The sequence below is a fragment of the Hordeum vulgare genome, chromosome 2H, assembly GCF_904849725.1.
Source record: "Hordeum vulgare subsp. vulgare chromosome 2H, MorexV3_pseudomolecules_assembly, whole genome shotgun sequence".
Taxonomy (NCBI): domain Eukaryota; kingdom Viridiplantae; phylum Streptophyta; class Magnoliopsida; order Poales; family Poaceae; genus Hordeum; species Hordeum vulgare.
Window position 1 is genome coordinate 616,792,757 of NC_058519.1, and position 20,063 is coordinate 616,812,819.

The following is a 20,063-nucleotide window of genomic DNA, read 5'->3' on the forward strand; positions in this document are numbered from 1 at the left end:
GAAAGTCCGTCGGAGCGGTAGTAAAAAATACTACCGCACTGAGAGCGGTAGTAAAAAACTACTACCGCACCGAGGGCGGTAGTACCGCTCCTGGAGCGGTAGTAAAAAATTACTACCGCTGTGCCAGCGGTACTACCGTTGACACTAGCATTACTACAGCTGGCCTTTTTTGCATAGAGAACGAAAACAGGTATGGAGCTCCATTGTAGCCAAAAGAAAGTGGGTGCACAAAGTGTGTGCATGATGATTCCACCCAAACCTTTCCGACGCGGACCCCCTCTTAATAGAACGGTTTTCCTACGACTCAAAACCACCAAAGAGAAACGTAGAAAAGCGACCGTTTTCGAGAGACTCCGAGGGGCATTGAATCGTCTTGTGCCTAGATATAAATAATCTGAAATGCTCAATGCACACGATTAGTCCGTACAAAAATTGTCATCAACCACTAAAACCACTTAGGAGAAATATGCCCTAACAACATGGTTCACATGACCTTTAGGAGAATTTGGCACATTCGCAATGAAGTTGTGCACCATACACATGCACCCTCCATGGAAGCCTCTAAAAGGTTTTTGGTAAGCTACTTAGACTCCTTTGTAGGCATGAAGATCGATCTTACCTGTGATTTGATTAAAGGGAAGTCGCTAGTAACATATGATATAACCTTAAAAAACCAACATGTGATAAAGGATGCAGTCCACCTCCCGTGTGGTGTCCGCCAATGCCAGGATGGGTGAAACTGAATACCGATGGTTCATTTGTAGAGGATGGCATGACTCGAGTTGGTATGGTGCTGCGAGATGATAAAGGTAGCATTATTTACTCAGCGTGTAGACAACTCTTCTCTTGCCGGGAAGCACTTGAAGCCAAATTTTGTGCTTGTATGGAAGGATTGTCTATTTCCATTAAGAGGAATGACTTGCCAATTATAATTGAAATGGACTCTGCTGTCAAGCCGATTCAAGCTTTGGATCTTGATAGATCAATATATTCTTGGGAGCCACTACATAGCGGCGCTGCACGAGCGCCTTCCCGTGCGGCGGTTTTCGGCCATGCATGCAAGGTAATACATCAACGTGACATTATCAAAGATTCTTTTAATGTTGAATTTTTAAAAAGTTTTATCTCTTAAACTATAAATCCAATTGACGATCCATTTTCACTGTTCGCTTTCTCGCAACGAGATCTTCAAAACTAGATCCCATGTAGACATGTTTCAACTTTTTTTCATTGATAGTTGCCAAATTACTATTATTTAGTTGTTAGATTATGAGACACTTAGTAGCCACATTTAATTAACTTAGTGGTCAACTTGGCAACCGTGTGTATAGATTTTTGGCAACTACGCTTGCTTAAATCCGACGACCGTGTTTGACAAATGATTATTGTCTTGTAGCAATTTTCATTATACATGATATAAACACATGTCGTAGGTTTGGTTTGCCAATTTAAATATGTTAACTTGTCATATTTACATACAACTTTGCCAGAAAAATATTTTGTGTGCTGCTGTCTACGCACGCTTCTATTCTTGTAGACTATGTTGGGCCTCCAAGCGTAGAGGTTTGTAGGACAACATCAATTTCCCTCAAGTGGATGACCTAAGGTTTATTAAACTTAGGGAAGTAGAGGTTGAAGATGGTCTCTCTCAAGCAACCCTGTAATTAAGAAACAAGAAGTCTCTTGTGTCCCCCAACACACCTAATACAATGGTAAATTGTATAGGTGCACTAGTTCAGCGAAGAGATGGTAAAATATGGGTGATAGGTCTGGCAAAGCAAGGTAATATAAATCTATAATAAAAATTACAGCAAGGTAGCAAGTGATAAAAGTGAGTATAAACGGTGAAACAATGGTGAGAAACAAGGCCTAGGCTTCATACTTTCACTAGTGGCAACCCCCAACAACATTAACATAGCCTAATCACATGATATTTCTACTAAAACATGCAATGGAGATGTACTCGGAGGTCATTCCTTTGTGATCAAGAGAGAAGGAGAATTATGTAGGGCTACAAAAGCACACCTCAAAGTTCGTAGTTCTCATCTATGGATTTCCCAATGTCACCGCGACCATCCAAAGAGAGTACCACAATCACCACAACATATCTCAAGGATAGTCAAACACAAGCACCAAGAGACTCTCAATCTTCAACCAATTCACAAAAGAGGAAATCACTCATGAAAATATTCTCTAATCCATGTCCAATAGACCGCTGTCACCATGGTCTCGGAGATTATACTAGATAAGATCAAGTGAGTACATCAATCCAATACATAAAAGAAGGAGAAACATCATGGGATCACCCTAGGTTAACATAGCCTATGATCACAATCAAGATCACATCATGGGAGAGCGAATTAACCACATAGCTACTGCAGAAGACCTCAACCCCGAGGAGGAACTACGCCCGCTTCATGGAGGGAGGAAGCAACGTCGATGGAGACGAATCCGGGGGCACTTCCCTGTCCCAGCAGGGTGCTGACACAGGAATTCCGGTCCCCTGAAACTTGTTGGCGATGGCGGTGGAGATCGAAATTGCTTCTGGAGAAAAGGGTTCCGGAATCAGGGTTTCCTCCACGGGGGTAAAAATGGGGGCCAAGGTAGGACACCAGAGGGGGTGGGCCCCACCCAGGCGGCCTCCCTGCGCGGCCAGGGGGCAGGCCGCGCCACCAGGGCGCCTAGGGGCCTGGTGACCCCCCTCTGGTCCTCCTTCGGCCGTGTGGAGTCTTGCGGAACGCTGATTTTTTTAATATTTTTTGTGGAATTTTTCTGACACTATAAATATGGGTATAAACCTGCAATTCACAGACATCAGCAGACAGAAACTGACATTGGGTGCATGCACTGAGTTAGTAGGTTAGTCCAAATATGTTGAAAAAGGTATGAAAGTATATAAAATACATAGCAATATCTGGGTGCACTGATTGTGCGGTCAGTGTGTTTTGAGTAATACAAGAGTTTACCCACCCAAAAAAAAAAATCTTTGCAAAATGAATGGAAAGTAGCTTGCATTCAGAGGTCCGAGATATATAATCATCCATGAGCTGAAGCGAAGGAGGAGTCGGATTCAACGTGTGCCCCAAACTTGCCACAGGGTACTTGATCTTGCTCAAACATTCGTTTGCAACGCGTGGGCCAGTTTCCGAATCCGAATTCGATCCCAACCAGAACTTCCCATCCCACTATTATACGGAGTATTATAAATAATCTACGTAGTACCGTAGTACCGTATGAGCATTCTCTAGTGCGCTGCTAATTACCGGTGGCACATCCGCACCACGGCGATCATGTCGGCGATCTCGCTGGTTGGCCCGACGCCGGCAGACCTCGAGAGCTCCACGCGGTTAGAGAGCCTTCTCCGTGAGGCCGGCCTGTACGAGACCTCCGACGAGCTGGCGGCCCGCGAGGACGTGCTGCGCGATCTCCAGGCCATCGTCGACCGGTGGGTGAAGCGCGTCACGGCTCAGCGAGGGTTTCCCGACGGCATGGTTGAGCAGGCCACCGGCCTTGTGATTCCGTTCGGTTCCTATCGCCTCGGCGTGCACGGCCGCGGCTCCGACATCGACGCCCTCGTCGTCGGCCCCTCCTACATCAACCGCGACCACGACTTCTTCGCCGTGCTCGGCGGCGTGCTGGCGGAGACGGAGGCGGTGACGGAGCTGCAGCCCGTGCCTCGCGCGCACGTGCCCGTCATCAAGATGCGATTCCGCGGCGTGCAGGTGGACCTCCTGTACGCCAGCGTGAGCCTCCCCGTGGTGCCCAGGGACCTCGACCTGCGCGACCGCTCCGTTTTCCGCGGCATGGACCTGGCCTCCGCGCGCAGCCTCAACGGCGTGCGCGTCGCCGACGAGCTCCTGCGTCTCGTCCCGGACGCCGGCGCCTTCCGCACGACGCTGCGATGCATCAAGCACTGGGCCAAGGCGCGCGGCATCTACTCCAACGTGATGGGGTTCCTGGGCGGCGTGGGCTGGGCGATCCTGGTGGCGCGCGTGTGCCAGCTCTACCCCAACGCGTCGCCGACCATGCTGGTGCCGCGCTTCTTCAAGATCTTCGCGCAGTGGAAGTGGCCAAATCCGGTGCTTCTGCAGGACATCGAGCACGACGACGGCGGCGAGCCCGCGCTCCGGCTGCCCGTCTGGGACCCGCGGCGGAACCCGCGGGACAAGAGCCACCTCATGCCCGTCATCACGCCCGCCTACCCATGCATGAACTCGTGCTACAACGTCTCGCACGCCACCCTGCGGACCATCACGGAGCAGCTCCAGATCGGCAACGGCATCTGCCAGGACATCCTCAAGGCCGGCGGCGCCGTCGGGTGGGACGCGTTGTTCCAGCCGTTCCAGTTCTTCAAGGCGTACAAGAGCTACCTGCAGGTGGACGTGAAGGTCGCCGGAGGGGAGGCCGACCTCCGGGAGTGGAAGGGGTGGGTGGAGTCGCGGCTGAGGCTGCTGGTGACCAGGGTCGAGATGTCCACGTCCGGCATGCTGCTCTGCCATCCCAACCCGAAAGCATACGCCGCAAGCCCCATGATCACCACTGCACGGCATCCTTCTTCGTGGGCTTGTCCAAGCCACAGCCACAGCAGCAGCAGCCTCAGGTGCCGTTCGACCTACGCGCGACGACGGAGGGGTTCAAGCAGGAGGTGTACACGTACGAGTTCTGGAGGCCCGGGATGGAGCTGGAGGTCTCGCACGCCCGGAGGAAGGACCTGCCGTCCTACGTGCTGGATCAGATCCTCCCCGCTGGCCATCTCAAGAGGAGGCGCGCCGCCGAGAGCGACTCTCCTCCGTTGTTGTCTGCTCCCGGCGACGTCAAGAGGGTGGCGGCAGCAGGCGGAGCAGGATCGTCGCCTGAGAGGAAGAGGCAATGCTGTCCCAGCGGCAATATCCTCCCCAGCGCTTCAGTACAGGGCGTTGTGTGAGAGCAGATGAACATTCAGGGCATGATCAGGCCAAGGCAAGCCGAAATCTTGTCAGGCGGATGGAATGATCCAGTGGGAGACAGAGAGAAGGGCAGACTCTGCGCCCGGCGGAACATCGTGTACAGATTCAGATTCAGATATCTGTTGCGTAGCTTTGTCAGAGGAACAATTTTGTGAATGCTCGTGGCGGATTTGATTTCAATATGCTTGAAAGTCTTCTTCACTATATATTCCATCAAGATTTTAATTCATAGAGTATGTGGAATGTCTGCTAAATCCTTGCTTGTGTATGACTACATATCACTGTATGTAAACTTAAAATGTAAGCTTCATAATTTCAAATATTGTTTTGTCATTAATTTTCAACGTGCGTTGCACGTGCAGTGCAAGCTTACTAGTTGTTACAAATGTTAAAAAAAGGGTGTGATTAGAAATCAGTCGACTAAGACTTCACAAAGTCTCGGTCGAATGACATCACCCGTCGTGATGTAGGCCTTCTTTTTTTTCTTTGTGTTGTCTAGTTCTGGGCAGCGCTTGTCTCATACATAGGCTATGTTAAACAGCTTATTGTACATGCCATTACTTATCTCTTGTAACTACCGTGTTAGGTAAAGCTTATCTCCTAGTATCTAGCTAACTTGGAGATCAAGTATGTACCTAACCCTTGTAATCTATCTCGCCGTTGTTGGCTATATATATGCAGCGCGTCCCTGCCTGTTGGCATACGCTTAACTCATCTCTTTTACATGGTATACAGAGCTACTTCTTCCCATCGCATCTAACCTATGTCGACATCCTCCTCCTCCGCCGTCGCCATGGCTGCTCCGTCCATCGCCTCCCTTGGACACACCATCACCGAGAAGCTAGGTCGGGATAATTTCCTGATCTGGCGTGCCCAGGTGCTGCCACACATCAAGGCAGCCGGGATGATGGGCTACATCGACGGCTCCATCAAGGAGCCAGCTGCTGAACTCCTGTCGGAGAAAGACGTCGCCGGCAAGAAGGAGATCACCGCCACCCGAACCCAGAGCATGTAGTCTGGGTGACGCAAGACCAGCAGGTTCTTACGTTCCTGCTCGCCTCTCGCTCGCGCGATGTGCTTTTGCAAGTCAGCAACTGCGACACCGCTGCATCGGCATGGAAGGAGATCCTTCACAGCTTCGCTTCGCAGTCCCGGGCGCGTGTTATCCAACTGCGCTCGGCGATCGGCAACACCCGGAAGGGTGATCTCTCTGCGGCTGCTTATTTCACTAAGATGAAAGGGCTGGCCGACGAGCTTGCTGCGACAGGAAAGACTTTGGATGAGGATGATGTCGTCTCCCACATCCTCCAAGGCCTCATGCACGAGCCGGAGTACAACGGCTTCGTATCCGCCATCTCCACCCGCACCATCACCGACCAACCGACGGTCTAGGAGAACTTTTCTCCTTACTTCTCGCTGCCGAGGCCAGGATCTCTACCCAAACAGCAGCCTACACCGTCAATCTTGCTGCAAAGGGTGGAGGTCGTGGCAACTACGGCGACGGACGCGGAGGCAGTAACGGCGGTGGACGTGGCTACTCCAACAACAACGGCGGTGGCCGAAACCCTAATGGTGGCAACGACGGCGGACAACCACGTCAGTCTGGTGATCGTTATGATCGAGGCGACCAGCAGTACGAGCGTTGTCAAATCTGCAAGGAGAGCGGGCATGGTGCATGGCGTTGTAAGAAGCGCTACGACCATGGCTACAACAACAACGTGCGCAACCCTGCAAGTGGTGGTCGCGGCGGCGGCGGTGGCAGTGGTGGCGGAGGCGGCGGCCACCGAACTGCCAACGCAGCCCACTCCTATGGAGTAGATACCAACTGGTATCTCGACACCGGCGCAACGGATCACGTCACCGGAGAACTCGAGAAGCTTGCTGTCCGTGATCGCTACACTGGCACGGAACAAATCCACAGTGCGAGTGGTCAAGGTATGAGCATTGAACATATTGGTCATTCAGTCTTATCTACCCATCATGGCTCACTAGATCTCAAAAACATTCTCCATGCACCACAAGCCGATAAAAGCCTCCTCTCTGCCCATCAACTTATTCAAGATAATCATGCTTTTCTGGAAGTTTACCCTGAAATTGTCTTTGTTAAGGATCGGGCCACTCGAAGAGCCATTCTTCAAAGCAAGAGTAAGAACCGCCTGTTTCCTGTGTCTGGTCACCATGATGCTCCTCAACGTCAAGTTTTTAGTGTTGTCAAGATGTCTACTTCAAGATGGCACAAACGCCTTGGACATCCTGCACTCTCGGTGGTCCAGAAAATTCTGCGTGATTTTTGTCTTCGAGTTTCCAATAAAAAAGATCACCTGTTAGTTTGTGATTCTTGTCAAATGGCCAAGAGCCATCAACTTCCTTATTCGCGTTCTACTAGTGAGTCAAAAGCTCCTTTAGAGCTTATTTTTTCTGATGTGTGGGGTCCTGGACCCGTCTCTGTAGGCAGACATAAATATTATGTCAGTTTTATCGATAATTTCAGCAAGTTCACTTGGGTTTATTTGCTTAAAAACAAGTCTGATGTGTTTGCCAAGTTTCATATTTTCCAACAACATGTTGAACGCCTCTTTGACCGCAAAATTCTCTCCATGCAAACAGATTGGGGAGGAGAATACCAGGCACTCAATTCTTTCTTTGAATGTATTGGTATTTCGCATCATGTGTCATGCCCCCATGCTCATCAACAAAATGGCTCTGCCGAACGCAAACATAGACACATTGTTGAAGTAGGCTTATCACTTCTCGCTCATGCGTTTATGCCACTAAAATTTTGGGATGAAGCCTTTCTTACTGCTGTCTATCTTATAAACCGTGTTCCCAGTAGGGTCATCAACAACCAATCACCTCTTGAGCGTCTCTTTGGTACTAAACCCAACTACACCTTTCTCCGCATTTTTCGTTGTGCTGTATGGCCAAACCTTCGTCCTTTTAATAAGCACAAACTTCAGTTTCGCTCCAAGCAATGCGTCTTTCTAGGTTATAGTACCATGCACAAAGGATATAAGTGCTTAGATGTTGCATTTGGCCGTGTGTATATTTCCCGTGATGTGGTTTTTGATGAACAAGTTTTCCCTTTCTCCCAGCTTCATCCCAACGCTGGTGCCCAACTTCGTAAAGAACTTGTTATTTTACCCACCCATCTTCTCCCATCTCCTACCTTTGTCGAGGGGCTAGCTAATGCTGCTGACCATATGTCTCTGTCTCATTCCTCTGATCAGGTTTCTAGTGCAAGTGTGCAGGACTTGGATGCAGGTTTGGTGGGTGATTCCATGTCTACAGGTGCTACTCCCGCATCGCCCGCTGCTGCTGGGTGTGCCCCGACAGCCGGCACTCCAGCCGCGGTTGGCTCTGCCCCGACAACCGCTTCTGGTGGCGGCCTCCCCGAGCGAGATTCGGGCGGGATCCCCTCGGGATCCTCTGCTGCAGACGGACCAGGCGGTGTCCCGGCCCCCGAGCCAACTGCCGCCTGGCCTGGTCGCCACTCCGCGTCGCCCCCGAGTCGTGGCGGGTCCCCTCTCTCTGGCGGGCCAGGAGACATGACGCCAGACGCCGCTTCCTCCGAGGCGGACTACACCAACCCCGCTGCCTTGGGATCCTCTGCGGATGCGCTAGCTGTTGGCGGTTCCCTCGTTGATTCTCCTCTGTCTTCCACCTCCAACCGCCTCCAACAGCACCTCACACGCCCCGTTGCGCCGCCACCTGCTCGTGCACATACACGCTCTCAAGGTGGTGTTACTAAACCCAAGGTTTACACTGATGGCTGCGTCCGGTGGGGCTCGTTCTGTGCCACAGGTGAACCTCAAACCTTGGGAGAGGCTCTTGGTGATCCCCGTTGGAAAACAACTATGGATGAGGAGTGCTCTGCACTTGTGAGGAACAACACTTGGCAGCTAGTTCCTCCTGTCAAAGGCAGCAATATAATTGACTGCAAATGGGTCTACAAGGTAAAACGCAAGTCTGATGGTAGTATTGACAGATATAAGGCACGCCTTGTTGCAAAGGGGTTCAAGCAAAGGTATGCGATTGACTACGAGGACACTTTTAGTCCTGTGGTTAAATTTGCTACTATTAGAATTATTCTGTCCATTGCAGTATCACAGAACTGGTGCATGCGACAGTTAGATGTGAATAACGCGTTTTTGCATGGTGTTCTGGAAGAGGAAGTTTCATGAGACAACCTCCTGGGTATGAGAGTTCACACTCACCACGATATGTTTGCCAACTGAATAAAGCATTATATGGTTTGAAACAAGCACCTCGCGCCTGGTACTCTCGGTTATCCTCAAAGCTTCAGTCACTTGGTTTTGTTCCATCCAAGGGGGATACATCACTCTTCTTTTATCATAAGCATGGATTAACTATCTTTATGCTCATTTATGTGGATGATATAGTTGTTACTAGTTCTTCATCCCAAGTAGTTGAAGCCCTCCTCAAGGACTTGCGCAAGGATTTTGCTCTTACAGATCTTGGCAACCTTCATTTCTTCCTTGGGATTGAGGTAAAGCATGTTCCAAATGGCATATTATTATCAGAACAGAAGTATGTTCATGAGATCCTTCAGAGAATAGGTATGCTGGGATGCAAGCCTTCACCCACACCACTCTCCACTTCTGAGAAACTGTCCATTCAGGATGGTGAAGTACTTGGAGGAGATGATTCTACCAGGTACAGAAGTATTGTAGGAGCACTACAATATTTGACGTTGACTAGACCAGACATTTCCTTTGCAGTAAACAAAGTCTGTCAGTTCTTGCATGCTCCTACCAATATTCATTGGACAGCAGTTAAGAGGATATTAAGGTATCTTCAGTCAACAAAGGGTCATGGTCTTAAAATTAGCAACTCAGATTCTATGCTTGTCAGTGCCTTCTCAGATGCAGATTGGGCAGGCTGTCCTGATGACAGGAGATCCACAGGCGGCTTTGCAGTGTTTCTAGGAGGAAATCTAGTTTCATGGAGTGCTCGCAAACAACCCATTCTGTCTAGATCAAGCACAACAGCTGAGTATAAAGCATTAGCTAATGCTACTGCTGAAGTTATTTGGGTTCAGAACTTGTTGACTGAATTAGGCATTCAACATCCAAAGGCTGCGTCTCTGTGGTGTGACAATCTTGGTGCTACATATATGTCCGCTAATCCTATCTTCCATGGAAGAACGAAGCACATTGAGATTGACTACCACTTTGTCCGAGAGAGACTAGCAAACAAGCTGTTGAACATCAGGTTCATTCCTACTGGTGATCAAGTTGTAGATGGATTTACCAAACCTCTTACTTTGCGGCAGCTAGAGTCTTTTAGACACAATCTCAACCTAGATAGTTGTGATTGAGGGGGAGTGTTAAACAACTTATTGTACATGCCGTTACTTATCTCTTGTAACTATCATGTTAGGTAAAGCTTATCTCCTAGTATCTATCTAACTTGGAGATCAAGTATGTACCTAACCCTTGTAATCTATCTCGTCGTTGTTGGCTATATATATGCAGCGCGTCCCTGTCTGTTGGCATACGCTTAACTCATCTCTTTCACAGGCCATTTGCCTTGCCTCACTTTTGTTCGTGCATTATCCCTTGCCTCACTTGGACCGTCTTATAAACGTTTGATTAGCAGCAGCTACGGGAGTAAAAACTCACTTTCGATTCACCTAAAAAAAGAAAGAAAAAGAAGATGCTTTCTATTTCTAGCTCTCGATGGGACCTAACGTTGGGCTTTGTGCTTACTATTGCTTGCTTGGGAGCTATGAACTTGTTGCCCGAGGTTGTGGACAAACGTTAACACACACAGGTATATAGAATATACATTATTTTTGTTAGGCGGACACCTTTTATCAAGTGTGTGAACATTTATTAAAAACACATGAATATTTTTAAGAATATGTGAACAATTTCAAATTTTATGGGCACCTTTAAAGGAAATATAAATATGTATTTTAAAATTCATAAGCACTTTTCTAAAATGCGTGAACAATTCTAGAAAATTATTCATCACGTATTAAAAAAATGTTCACCGCATATTGAAAAATTGCTCACAATTTTTGTTGAAAAGAAACATGAACATGTATTTTTTTCGAATATTCATATACACATAAGAAAATACATTTCTACTAATGACAAAGGAAAAAAGCATATTAAAGGGTAAATGAGCAAATTAACCAGATAAACAAGAAAAATAAAATAAAATAATTAAAAAATAAAAAGAGAAATGGAAAATAGAATGAACAATTGAAATTAAAAAAACAAAAACAACATGACACTTCAAGTCAATCGCTCGCATTTGCGGGATAATTGTGACACATGCACTTGAATGTTTAGCGGTATGCATGTGGTTGACATCCCTTCACCTCCAATTTGTATTGAGGGGTGACACTTGCAGTTTCGTATATAGTGACAAAAATGTAACTACCGTCCTACCCGATAAACACACAAAGTTGCAGTCGAGGTAGACATTTGTAGTTGCATGCCTAGTGGTAGACATGCCACCACCCCCGGCAAAACACCACATACCGCAGAGTTGCAGTCGCGTTGGAGACATGTTGCTGCACTCACAGGCAAACACCAAAGTGTTGTAGTCGGGGTGACAATTGTAGTTGCATGCTTAATGAGAGGCATGCAACAATCCATTCCTTGACAAGAAATCACAAATGTATAGTCACATTGAAGACATGCAATTGCACTTGGGGACAAATCTTGTAATTGTGTGCCTTTTAGGCAGGCATGCAACTACCCGCTCCCTACTAATGAACACCATAGAGTTGTAGTCGAGGGACAAACTAACAGTTGCGTTCCTAGTGCAAACATTCAACTGCCCCTTTTCTCACAAAATACTAGAGAGTTGGGACCACACTTGTAGTTGCATGTCTACTAGTAGACATGTAACTACCCCTCCCCCGATAAACACCATAGAGTTGCAATCGGGACAACACTTGCAATTGCATGCCTAGTGATAGATATGCAACCGTCCCTCCCCGACAAAGTACCACAAAGTTACAGTTGCATTGAAGAGAGACAATTGCATTCGGGGGGGGGGGGGGGGGAACACTTGCATCTCATGTGTAATGGCAGACATGCAATTGCCCTCCCACCAACAAACACCAAAAAGTCGAGGGAGACATTTCAGTTGCATGCCTACCGTCATACATGCAACTTCTTCCCTCCTTCGTCGTCCATCGACAAAAAGGGCCAATTGAAGTTGTTTAGGTAGACATGCAGTTGCAGTCAAGGGCGAGACTTGCAGTTGCATGCCTAGTGTCAGACATGCAACTACCTCCCCTCCCCAACACACCCTCTTCCGCCGCCTCTCTAGAAAAACAAGGTCTAGTTGCAGTTGAGGGCGACACTTGCAGTTGCATGCCTAGTGTGAGATATGCAACTGCCCCCTCTCCCGCCGTCGATGACAAAAATAAAGGTCAGTTGCAGCGGAGTGGGTAGACATGCAATTGCACTCAAGGACGACATTTGCAATTGTATGCCTAGTGTTATACATGCAAATTTCCCCCTCCCCCGTCGACATCCAACGAAACAACATTCAGTTGCAGTCGGATGGTTAGACATGCAAGTGTTGTCGGGGGCGATGCTTGCAATTGCATGCCTACTATCAGTCATGCAATTACGCCCCTTGCACTGCCCTTTGACATAACAAAAAGGTCGGTTGCAGCTGGGTGGGTAGACACGCAGTTGTAGTCAAGGACGACACTTGCAGTTGCATGCCTAGTCTAAGACATGCAACTGCCCCTGTCCTATCACCCACCGACAAAGCAAAGGCCACTTGCATTCGTTTGTGTAGACATGGAGTTGCGGTCGTGGGCGACATTTGCAATTGCATGCCTAGTTACATACATGCAACAACCTCTCCCCCTCTCCCACCGTTCTTCGACAAAATAAAGGTCAGTTGCAGTCGAAGGCGACACATGCATGCAACTACCTCCTCTCTCCTACCGCCCTCCACTAAAGAACACCACCTGACCCTTCCCCAGATTGTTGTCTGCATTCAAAGTCCCCACCGTCTCTTATTCATTGCACTTTGTTAAGGACCCTTGTGTAACTTTACAGTGTACGGCCGTGCAAAAAAATAAAGAATATAAACACGATGAAAAAGTATTTTCAGGTAATACACAAAGAAATAAAGAAAAAATTTAAATAAATATACAAAAGATACAAATAAGCAAATGAACCAAACGTCCATGTAGAAAAGGAAACCAATCTCAGAATAAAAACTTAAGAGAACAACATATGAGAATAAGATTTTTTTCAAAAGTACGCTAGATTTTGTACCAAATTCGAAAACCGATAGCCCAAATTGGAAAAATGCACAAATGGTACCCCGTCGGCCTCTGGTGGGCCAAAGAGTGGCCTGTCGTCCGGTGGGAGGCCGAAGGGGGACAGGTCGGCTTGCGGGCGGTCGAAGGGGGCCCATCGGCCCACAGGTGGCCGAAAAGCCCACATGTCGGCTTCTGGCGGCCGAAGAGGGCCCGCCGACCTCTAGGAGGCCAAAGAGCCCTTGGATAAGGCCGACCGAGCCCTTCTTCCTCCTCAGTCGATGGCTCCTCTTCTCTCACTTGTTTTTCTTCCCTCATTTTTGTTGGAATTATGCCCTAGAGGCAATAATAAATATAGTTATTATTATAATTCCTGTATCAAGATAATCGTTTATTATCCATGCTATAATTGTATTGAATGAAGACTCATTTACATGTGTGGATACATAGACAAAACACCGTCCCTAGCAAGCCTCTAGTTGGCTAGCCAGTTGATCAAAGATAGTCAGTGTCTTCTGATTATGAACAAGGTGTTGTTGCTTGATAACTGGATCACGTCATTAGGAGAATCACGTGATGGACTAGACCCAAACTAATAGACGTAGCATATTGATCGTGTCATTTTGTTGCTACTGTTTTCTGCGTGTCAAGTATTTATTCCTATGACCATGAGATCATATAACTCACTGACACCGGAGGAATGCTTTGTGTGTATCAAACGTCGCAACGTAACTGGGTGACTATAAAGATGCTCTACAGGTATCTCCGAAGGTGTTAGTTGAGTTAGTATGGATCAAGACTGGGATTTGTCACTCCGTGTGAACTGAGAGGTATCTCGGGGCCCACTCGGTAATACAACATCACACACAAGCCTTGCAAGCAATGTAACTTAGTGTAAGTTGCGGGATCTTGTATTACGGAACGAGTAAAGAGACTTGCCGGTAAACGAGATTGAAATAGGTATATGGACACTGACGATCTAATCTCGGGCAAGTAACATACCGAAGGACAAAGGGAATGACATACGGGATTATATGAATCCTTGGCACTGAGGTTCAAACGATAAGATCTTCGTAGAATATGTAGGATCCAATATGGGCATCCAGGTCCCGCTATTGGATATTGACCGAGGAGTCTCTCGGGTCATGTCTACATAGTTCTCGAACCCGCAGGGTCTGCACACTTAAGGTTCGACGTTGTTTTATGCGTATTTGAGTTATATGGTTGGTTAGCGAATGTTGTTCGGAGTCCCGGATGAGATCACGAACGTCACGAGGGTTTCCGGAATGGTCCGGAAACGAAGGTTGATATATAGGATGACCTCATTTGATTACCGAAAGGTTTTCGGAGTTACCGGGAATGTACCGGGAATGACGAATGGGTTCCGGGAGTTCATCGGGGGGGGGGGGGCAACCCACCCCGGGGAAGCCCATAGGCCTTGAGGGTGGCACACCAGCCCTTAGTGGGCTGGTGGGACAGCCCAAAAGGGCTCTATGCGCCAAGCAAAGAAAATCAAGAGGAAAAAAAAGGAGGAGGTGGGAAGGAAGGGGGACTCCCTCCCACCAAACCAAGTCCAACTCGGTTTGGGGGGGGGGGAGTCCTCCCCCCTTGGACTCGGCCGACCCCCTTGGGGCTCCTTGAGCCCCAAGGCAAGGTCCCCTCCCTCCCACCTATATATACGGATGTTTTAGGGCTGATTTGAGACGACTTTCCCACGGCAGCCCGACCACATACCTCCACGGTTTTTCCTCTAGATCGCGTTTCTGCGGAGCTCGGGCGGAGCCCTGCTGAGACAAGGTCATCACCAACCTCCGGAGCGCCTCACGCTGCCGGAGAACTCTTCTACCTCTCCGTCTCTCTTGCTGGATCAAGAAGGCCGAGATCATCGTCGAGCTGTACGTGTGCTGAACGCGGAGGTGCCGTCTGTTCGGTACTAGATCGTGGGACTGATCGCGGGATTGTTCGCGGGGCGGATCGAGGGACGTGAGGACGTTCCACTACATCAACCGCATTCACTAACGCTTCTGCTGTACGATCTACAAGGGTACGTAGATCACTCATCCCCTCTCGTAGATGGACATCACCATGATAGGTCTTCGTGCGCGTAGGAAACTTTTTGTTTCCCATGCGACGTTCCCCAACAGTGGCATCATGAGCTAGGTTCATGCGTAGATGTCTTCTCGAGTAGAACACAAAAGTTTTTGTGGGCGGTGATGTGCGTTTTGCTGCCCTCCTTAGTCTTTTCTTGATTCCGCGGTATTGTTGGATTGAAGCGGCTTGGACCGACATTACTCGTACGCTTACGAGAGACTGGTTTCATCGTTACGAGTAACTCCGTTGCTCAAAGATGACTGGCAAGTGTCGGTTTCTCCAACTTTAGTTGAATCGGATTTGACCGAGGAGGTCCTTGGATGAGGTTAAATAGCAACTCATATATCCCCGTTGTGGTGTTTGCGTAAGTAAGATGCGATCCTACTAGATACCCATGGTCACCACGTAAAACATGCAACAACAAAATTAGAGGACGTCTAACTTGTTTTTGCAGGGTATGCTTGTGATGTGATATGGCCAATGATGTGATGTGATATATTGGATGTATGAGATGATCATGTTGTAATAGAAATATCGACTTGCACGTCGATGGTACGGCAACCGGCAGGAGCCATAGGGTTGTCTTTATACTAACGTGTGTGCTTGCAGATGCGTTTACTATTTTGCTAGGATGTAGCTTTAGTAGTAATAGCATGAGTAGCACGACAACCCCGGTGGCAACACGTTGATGGAGATCATGGCGTGGCGCCGGTGACAAGAAGATCGTGCCGGTGCTTTGGTGATGGAGATCAAGAAGCACGTGATGATGGCCATATCATGTCACTTATGAATTGCATGTGATGTTAATCCTTTTATGCACCTTATTTTGCTTAGAACGACGGTAGCATTATGAGGTGATCTCTCACTAAAATTTCAAGACGAAATTGTGTTCTCCCCGACTGTGCACCGTTGCTACAGTTCGTCGTTTCGAGACACCACGTGATGATCGGGTGTGATAGAGTCAACGTTCACATACAACGGGTGCAAAACAGTTGCGCACGCGGAACACTCGGGTTAAGCTTGACGAGCCTAGCATGTGCAGACATGGCCTCGGAACACATGAGACCGAAAGGTCGATCATGAATCATATATATGATATGATTAGCATAGGGATGCTTACCACTGAAACTATACTCAACTCACGTGATGATCGGACTTGAGCTAGTGTAAGTGGATCATGAACCACTCAAATGACTAGAGAGATGTACTTTTTGAGTGGTAGTTTAGCTAATAATTTGATTAAGTTAAACTCTAATTATCTTGAACATAGTCTAAGTCCACTTTGAATATATTTGTGCTGTAGATCATGGCTCACGTGACAGTCATCCTGAATTTTAATACGTTCCTAGAGAAAGCTAAGTTGAAAGATGATGGAAGCAACTTTGTAGACTGGGCTCGTAATCTTAAGCTAATCTTACAACCTGGGAAGAAGGATTATGTCCTTAATGCTGCGTTAGGAGATGAACCACCCGCTACGGCTGATCAGGATGTTAAGAACGCTTGGTTAGCACGTAAGGAGGACTACTCAATAGTTCAATGTGCAGTCTTGTATGGCTTAGAACCGGGACTTCAACGTCGCTTTGAGCGTCATGGAGCATTTGAGATGTTCCAGGAGTTGGAGTTTATCTTTCAGAAGAACGCCCGGATCGAGAGGTATGAGACCTCCGATAAATTCTATGCTTGCAAGATGGAGGAAAACTCATCTGTCAGTGAACATGTGCTCAAAATGTCTGGGTACTCAAACCGTCTAGCTGAGCTGGGGATTGAACTCCCGCAAGAAGCTATCATTGACAGAATCCTTCAATCACTGCCGCCAAGCTATAAAGGCTTTGTGTTGAACTACAACATGCAAGGGATGAACAAGTCTCCCGGCGAGTTGTTTGCGATGCTGAAAGTCGCAGAGTCTGAACTCCGTAAATAGCATCAAGTGTTGATGGTGAATAAGACCACTAGTTTCAAGAGAAACGACAAAGGCAAGAAGGGCAATTCGAAGAAGAGCGGCAAGCCTGTTGCCAATCCGACGAAGAAACCCAAAGTTGGACCTAAGCTGGAAACGGAGTGTTACTATTGCAAGGGTATGGGTCACTGGAAGCGCAATTGCCCCAAGTATCTGGCAGATAAGAAGGCGGGCAAAGAAAAATCAGGTATATTTGATATACATGTTATTGATGTGTACTTAACCGGCTACTCGTAGTAGTGCCTGGGTATTCGATACCGGTTCTGTTGCTCATATTTGCAACTCGAAACAGGAACTGCGGAATAGGCGAAGGCTGGCGAAAGATGAAGTGACGATGCGCGTAGGAAATGGTTCCAAGGTTGATGCAATCACCGTCGGCACAGTGTCACTTCAGTTACCGTCAGGATTAGTGATGAACTTAAATCATTGTTATTTAGTGCCTGCGTTGAGCATGAACATTATATCTGGATCTTGTTTATTGCGAGACGGTTACTCTTTTAAGTCAGAGAATAATGGTTGTTCTATTTCTATGAGTAACATCTTTTATGGTCATGCACCGAATGTGAGAGGATTGTTCATATTGAATCTTGATAACGATACGCATATACATAACATTGAGACCAAAAGAGTTAGAGTTAACAATGATAGCGCCATATTTTTGTGGCACTGCCGCTTAGGTCATATTGGTGTAAAGCGCATGAAGAAACTCCATGCTGATGGACTTTTGGAGTCACTTGACTTTGATTCACTTGACACGTGCGAACCATGCCTCATGGGCAAGATGACTAAGACTCCGTTCTCAGGAACAATGGAGCGTGCAAGTGACTTGTTGGAAATCATACATACCGATGTGTGTGGTCCAATGAGCGTGGAGGCACGCGACGGATATCGTTATTTTCTCACCTTCACTGACGATTTAAGTAGATATGGTTATGTCTACTTGATGAAGCACAAGTCTGAAACATTTGAAAAGTTCAAGCAATTTCAGAGTGAAGTGGAAAATCATCGTAACAAGAAGATCAAGTTCCTACGGTCTGATCGTGGGGGTGAATATCTGAGTTTCGAGTTTGGTGCTCACTTAAGACAATGTGGAATTGTTTCACAGTTAACACCGCCTGGAACACCACAGCGTAATGGTGTGTCCGAACGTCGTAATCGTACTCTATTAGAGATGGTGCGATCTATGATGTCTCTTACTGATTTGCCGTTATCATTTTGGGGCTATGCATTAGAAACAGCTGCATTCACTTTAAATAGGGCACCATCAAAATCCGTTGAGACGACACCATACGAACTGTGGTATGGCAAGAGGCCAAAGTTGTCGTTTCTTAAAGTTTGGGGATGTGATACTTATGTCAAAAAGCTTCAGCCTGAAAAGCTGGAACCCAAAGCGGAAAAGTGCGTCTTCATAGGTTACCCAAAAGATACAGTTGGGTACACCTTCTATCTCAAATCCGAGGGCAAAGTGTTTGTTGCTAAAAACGGAGCTTTTCTTGAGAAGGAGTTTCTCTCGAGAGAATTGAGTGGGAGGAAGATAGAACTTGACGAGGTTGTCGAACCTCTCATCCCTCTGGATGGTGGCGCAGGGCAAGGGGAAACCTCTGTCATTGCGACGCCGGTTGAGGAGGAATGTTAATGATGATGATCATGAAACTCCAGTTCAAGTTTCTGTCGAACCACGCAGGTCGACGAGACCACGTACTGCTCCAGAGTGGTACGGTAATCCCGTCTTATCAATCATGTTGTTAGACAACAATGAACCTGCGAATTATGAAGAAGCAATGGTGGGCCCAGATTCCAACAAATGGCTGGAAGCCATGAAGTCCGAGATAGGATCCATGTATGAGAACAAAGTGTGGACTTTGGAGGTACTGCCTGAGGGCCGCAAGGCCATTCAGAACAAATGGATCTTTAAGAGGAAGACGGACGCTGACAGTAATGTGACCGTTTATAAAGCTCGACTTGTGGCAAAGGGTTTTTCACAAGTTCAAGGAGTTGACTACGATGAGACTTTCTCACCCGTAGCGATGCTTAAGTCCGTCAGAATCATGTTAGCAATAGCTGCATTTTTCGATTATGAAATCTGGCAGATGGATGTCAAAACGGCGTTCCTTAACGGTTTCCTTAAGGAAGAGTTGTATATGATACAACCCGAAGGTTTTGTCGATCCTAAGAATGCTAACAAGGTGTGCAAGCTCCAGCGATCCATTTATGGACTGGTGCAAGCATCTCGGAGTTGGAACAAACGCTTTGATGAGGTGATCAAAGCATTTGGGTTTATACAAGTGGTTGGAGAATCTTGTATTTACAAGAAAGTGAGTGGGAGCTCTGTGGCGTTTCTAATATTATATGTGGATGACATATTACTGATTGGAAACAACATAGAGTTTTTAGAGAGCATAAAGGATTACTTGAATAAAAGTTTCTCTATGAAGGACCTAGGAGAAGCTGCTTACATTCTAGGCATTAAGATCTATAGGGATAGATCAAAACGCCTGATAGGACTTTCACAAAGCACATACCTTGATAAAGTTTTGAAGAGGTTCAAAATGGAACAGTCCAAGAAAGGGTTCTTGCCAGTTCTACAAGGTACGAGATTGAGTAAGACTCAGTGCCCAGCAACTGATGAAGATAGAGAGCATATGCGCTCCGTCCCCTATGCTTCAGCCATAGGTTCTATCATGTATGCGATGTTGTGCACTAGACCAGATGTTAGCCTGGCCATAAGTATGGCAGGTAGGTTCCAGAGTAATCGAGGAGTGGATCACTGGACAGCGGTCAAGAATATCCTGAAGTACCTGAAAAG

The 20,063-nt window shown here is 47.3% G+C and overlaps 1 pseudogene; it reads left to right on the forward strand.

The window, feature by feature from the left end:
* Positions 1 to 3,268: 3,268 nt before the first annotated feature.
* Positions 3,269 to 5,102, forward strand: LOC123430835 (annotated as a pseudogene).
* Positions 5,103 to 20,063: the final 14,961 nt, after the last annotated feature.